Source organism: Manis pentadactyla, chromosome 16, assembly GCF_030020395.1.
Source record: "Manis pentadactyla isolate mManPen7 chromosome 16, mManPen7.hap1, whole genome shotgun sequence".
Taxonomy (NCBI): Eukaryota; Metazoa; Chordata; class Mammalia; order Pholidota; family Manidae; genus Manis; species Manis pentadactyla.
Window position 1 is genome coordinate 4,970,590 of NC_080034.1, and position 5,832 is coordinate 4,976,421.

The following is a 5,832-nucleotide window of genomic DNA, read 5'->3' on the forward strand; positions in this document are numbered from 1 at the left end:
ATAGATGCTAAAAATTTTTAATGGAAGAATAAGATAGATGCACGTGTATATACATATATATTGCTTTATATACATTCCTTGTAAATACAGACAACATATGTTCTTATGTGTTATCCAAATATATATGTACACATAAAAAATCACATACATACATGGAAGCTATACATGCATATTTCATATATACATGGTACATACTAATTTAAAAAGTGCATAATTCTATAAACTAAAAATTATAAAAATTTTCTAAAACATCTTAAAGACAACTATGTGCAGAAACACTTCAACAGAATTCAAAATAAGGGATGATTCTATAAAGTTTTTGAAAACTAGGACAGGCAACTTTTACAGGTCATGTGGGAAAATACATGGGTAAGAAGATGAAAGCCCCAGTTCTGAGAATAAAATTTAATAAAGAGTTACATGTTTCCTTTAGGCATTAATGTGTTACTATAGAGAAATAATAATTAAAATGATATGTTATTTCTGAATACATAGACAAACTAGTGAAACAGGCTAGAAAGTCTTCAAATACTCTGTATTATGAATCTAACATTTAGACAGAAGGATTCATCAATAAATGGAACTGGGAAATTATTTCATTATTTTTGAAAATCACCTGAGGTTTTAAACCGAAATATCACTCAAATGGGTAAAATATTTGAGTGCAAAGGTGAAACTGTAAGAAAGTATGGGTAAGTGGGATTAATTTCTGATCTAATTTTCTCAGTCTAACAGTCAAGAAAATAAAACAACAAAAATTGATGGACAAAACTAGTTAAAACTTTAAAATTCTTTCTTCAGAATGTGATTAAACATTATTATAAAGAAACTAAAAATCTAGAAAATGTGTGTATCATATATGATAAATATGAATATGTTTTATATATAAAGAGCTGTTTTTACAAATTAATAAGAAAAAGACAAAAACCAGATAGAAATTGTGAAAGGCAACTCATAACAAAGGAAATAAAAACAGATAAATTTTGACACTAAAAATAACTAGTTTCCAATCATTCAAATTAAAACACAGTATATACTCCTCAGCAGTTAAATTAGAAAACAAATTAGAATACATATTTTTTGGCATGGTCATACTGAAAATAAATCTATAATGCCCTGCGATTGGAATATAACCTCCTAGAACCTTTCTGGTAGGAAATACAGTACCCAGTTTCAAAAACAATATTATCCATTTTCTTTCTGCACACTTTGACCCTTATCCTTGTAATAAAAATACACATAAAATAATGTAATAGGATCTTTAACCTAGCATTATTTGTCATAATACAGATCAGTAATAAGATAAATGTCCAAAAACAGCAGTTCAGTAAATTATAGTGTCTATATAACAAACTGAAAAGTAGACATAGGTCAAGGACAGATTCACATTGTAATGTAAAAATGTTTATATACATATGTGCATACCATATATATAACCTCTTCCAAATATATACATGCATATACATACACATATATGTCCAAAATATATGTGCATATATATTTATATTTATGGGTAACCAGAAGTCCACTTAATTACAGAATTACCAGTGCACTAAAAATGGTGTAATTAAAATGTTTGTCTTGTTAAACATTATCTCTATGAGGTTTTTGCATTAACATATCACTTCTCTAATCTGAAAATGTTTACTATTCTTTTTAAAGTAGAGGGTTCGTGTTTGTTTTTTGTTCTCAGGCTATAGTTCTTTCTCTAATATCATGTCTTCATCTTTTCATAAAAGGATTCACCCTACCACAGGATGTTCAGGGAATAGAATGCACCTGCAGTGAGTGACATTTCTCTGCCACTTGACTACAGTTCTCTGGGGAGTTGGCTCAGACTTTCTGATGGGGAATCAAATAACTTTGAAATGATGCTTAGGTATGAATAGAAGGAAGTATAAATTTGTTTGGTATATGAAATTCAGATTTAAATCACCAATTTTCCTGTCTTACATATTAATAGAAAGTTCTCCATCCCCAGTCTCCCTGAGCTGAAAATACCATGAACTTACATTTTATTCAAGCAAAAACACAATTCAGTAGGTGAAATTGAGGACTTCCATTAGTGAACTTGGAGGGAATACAAATGAGACTCCCTTTAGATACAATTCTAATTGACTATATTGACCTTGGAACATATGCTTATTAAAAAGTTATTCTTTTGGATAACTGTGGTTAATTCAATGTAATTTAAATTTCTCTGTTTTCAGGTGTATGTATAACCCCAAAATAGACAATTTAAATGTCAGTGTATACAAGATGGTTTCCCTGCCTTCAAACCATGATGGTGCTTACCACAAAATGCTTTAGGTTACAGTTTCTGCTTCTGTTAACCTAGCACTGAACTGTCTTCGTATGCTGAGGTCTGATTACAGGAGGCTTTTATGGTGTATCAGACAGCCCCTGGGCTTATGAAATCTGTTCAACTTTAGCTTCTCAGTTAAGAGGTTTTAAATGTTTTTTTTTTCAGCATAGTCTAGTTTGCTATACTTCAAAACATTTGCGGGTGAATTTTTGTTGGCTATCCGTATGTGTGTGTGCATGTGTATGTGTGTGTTATTTTAACAAAGTAAGAAACTCGAAGTATCTAAGATTTCTCTAATGCAAATATCCTACTCAAATGAATGTATGTAATGTAAAGCATTGAACAAAACTCTGTTGCGGTTTATCAGTGTGAAAGGCACACTTACTTCTTAAAAAGGGTGTTGGGAGCCCACAGCATCCCTGGGATAGCCAGGGACCCTGGCTCACTTTCGAGAGCAATGCATTTGTCTATCAGACTGTGCTGCTGGCAGCTCTTATCCCCCGAGTCCAGGCAGCGCAGCTGAAAATGCTGACACTGGGTAAGGACACCGGTCTGCCCCCCAGGCTGCTGGACCCAGTGTCTGTCCATTGGCGATGCGCTTGCTGGACTGGGTCCCACAGGGCAGCTCCTTCTGCCTCCACTTGGCCAACAAAAACTCTCATAAGTGAAGAAAGCCTATGCTTCCCGGCCGGGGATCTTAGGAAAGTAGGTGTCTGGGTTTTATTTTAGGGAGGCAACAATCTAACATAGAAAATACCCCAGACAAGAGAGGGATGTTCAGACCTTGTTGGGAGATAAAAGAGAAATGTTTATTAGAGTCAGTCCTTCATCTGTCCCAATTCAAAATATCTCTTCCAAGCCTAACCTTCCAGTAATGCTGTATGCTCCCCGGATGATGCACCTGTCACCTAGACAAGCAAAAGTTTCCTTTCCTTTGTCTCCAAAGGCAGTTAGCAAACCTTTTAACAATTAATACACGTACCTCAAGTCCAGATAGTCACAGTGTTATTATTCTTTCTTGAGTTTTGGCTTTCTCACATTCTGTAAACTAGGAACTAAATGGGTGATGCTAACCACCACCGACCTGCTCTGTCTAGAAAGAGTGGACCAGGAAGGTAGGGCAGAAATACACATTAAGATCCTATCACTCTGTTCCTGACCCTGAAGAATAAAGCTGTGGGCAGGCACCACAGGCCGTGAGCACAGGACCGCGTCTGTGTGCTGCCCAGATGCTCTCGGGGCTTCTTGCGGGACCCAGAGACACAGACGGGAGACACCCAGTGGGAGAGGGAGAGGGTGACGCATCCTGTGCCCCAGGCTGCTTCCCCCTGGACAGCACCCTCTTTTTATTAGACGTTATGTTCTATTTTATTTTCATTCAGACATTTCAACTCTCTGTAAGGTCAGGTGATTTGGGGTAATAGGTACATGGTATGGCAGTAAATTCTGTGTGTGTTTTTATTGTTGTCTGTGTGCAATTAGTTCTTTGGTCAGAAACAGTGCTGCGAATCAGGCGTCCAGGAAGCTCAGAGATGTGGCTGCTGGGAGGAGCATGTCAGGATGCAAGACACATCCCCAGGAAATGTTTGGCAGAGTCAGGATAAGTTATTCCCCTGCTGATGAAAGCAGTCTAATGCTCCAGTCCAGTCAGGTGGCCACTGGGTCCCCGGGGAAAAGTGAGTCCTCTTTGGCCTCTCCCTGGGGCTGGGGACTGGACGCCCCTCAGGGGCTGGAGCCAGTGGCCCGGAGAGGGGAGGTGTTTGCTGCTGTGCGGGCTCTGACGCGGCCCTCGGAGTCAGGGCGTCCCCTGGCCAGGCAGCACTGGGCCGGAGGAGGAGGAGGCCGGCGGTCGCCACTCACTGGGGGCCTGCGGGGAGCACCCTCACGGTGCACGGTGCTCCCGCCCTCGGCTTCTGTCCAAGGGTTCCACCCACACGCTTCTTTCTAAAACACCCTGGAAAACAACCCGACATACCATGTTATCGAAGTTCCTCTCTGTCCATAGAGTCATTCAGCACCCACTCCTGCGGCTCCTTATCCTCGTCTTAACCACCCTTCTCTCTGCAGAGAGTATTAGGTGCCATGTAACCCGATGGTGAGTAAGGCTGAAACGCCGCAGCCCGTCCATCCCCTCTCCGGGCACCCTGTGAGGGGCGTCCCGGGGATCATTCCGCTATTGCTTGCCGTGCGCACCCCTGGCTGCAGCTGTGGGTGGACAGAGGGGTGGATGTATGGCAGAGTAGGCACACTGGGAGCAGAAGCTGCTTGTTAAAATAACACACCTGTGCTTTCAGAGCCTGTTCACGTTTGTATCTCGTGATTTAGTTCTGAGGAGCCCGTGTGTTTGTTCTGGTTTATAGCACCTGGTAACACCAGCTCCTGACGGGCAGCTCAGGTTACCCGGCCAGCCAGTTCCACGATCAGGCACTCAGTCTCCACCAGGGCCCAGCAGCAAGCCAAGAATTATTTCTGTAAAGGAAAACAGTATTTGTCAGTGAGGGCCTGGCCTTACCCCAGAACCCAGGACTCTGTGTTTCAGCTCCCCACAAATGCCAGACTCTTGGGGCAGCAGCATCAGGTTCCCTCCGTCCTAAGGTCCCAGGGAGAGTTACAGCCATACAGCCAAAATCGGTCAAATTATCTTCTTTTCTCTACTTTTCTTTCAATGCTGATGAAATTTTGAGCTACTTAGTAAATGAATCTGAACAACACACCCAAAACATGATTTTTTTACGATAAACTATGAAAGGATGGACCCTGGGACACACATTGTTCTCTGCAATAAAGGGTGCATTTGAAGGCATGTCCTGAGATTTCCGGACTTCTGAATTCCCCAGAACTTCACTGGGCATCCAGCCCCTGTATTATAATAATAATCACTCTCACCCTCCGGCAACTGCAACGCCCCAGGTCGTCTGGCAGACCTGCTGTGTTCTGTTCACGGGTCCTCCGGCCCTGCCGTCTTCCAGGTAGCGGGAGAAGCTCAGAGCCTTGGGCAGGAGATAAAAAGTCTTGAGAGGTACAACGTCGCCGAGGCAGGTTACTGAAAATGTAATACTCCCCCTCTTAAATTACTGCAAACACATCCTGGTTTTTGCTGGCTTTTGGGATGGAGGGAAAAAAAGACATATTTGAAATCAGTGCTGACATATAATTTGCTGGGAGTTCTGTTGACATGCTCAGGAAGACACCAAGTGAATAGAATGAGGGATAATGATCACATCAGTACCGCAGTCCCTCGCTAAGAGTTTCGATGACCCACGCGTTCTCCGAGCTGCACCTGTCTTCTGCGCAGGACGACGGGCATGTCGGATCACGTGCGGCCGGGCTCAGCACGCCTGTATCTTTTGTGCGTCGGCGGTGCTGGTCTCCGGGACCCGCCCAGACGGGTGGTACTGCTATCGAGGGTACGATGGCTGATTTTATGCGTCAACTTGACTGGGCCAAGGGTGTCCAGGCAGCTGGTGAAGCACTGTCCCCGAGTGCGTCTGTGCGGGCGCTTCTGGAGGAGAGTGGCATTTGGTCGG

At 42.3% G+C, this 5,832-nt stretch overlaps 1 long non-coding RNA gene across 1 annotated transcript; it reads right to left on the reverse strand.

Annotated features, from left to right (window-relative positions):
- Positions 1-3,197: 3,197 nt before the first annotated feature.
- Positions 3,198-5,280, reverse strand: LOC118912759 (uncharacterized). The gene is made up of 3 exons (XR_005024906.2): positions 5,230-5,280; positions 4,588-4,774; positions 3,198-4,259 (listed from the first exon to the last, which is right to left on the reverse strand). It is a non-coding gene; the product is annotated as an uncharacterized LOC118912759 (long non-coding RNA).
- Between the last annotated feature and the right edge of the window lie 552 nt (positions 5,281-5,832).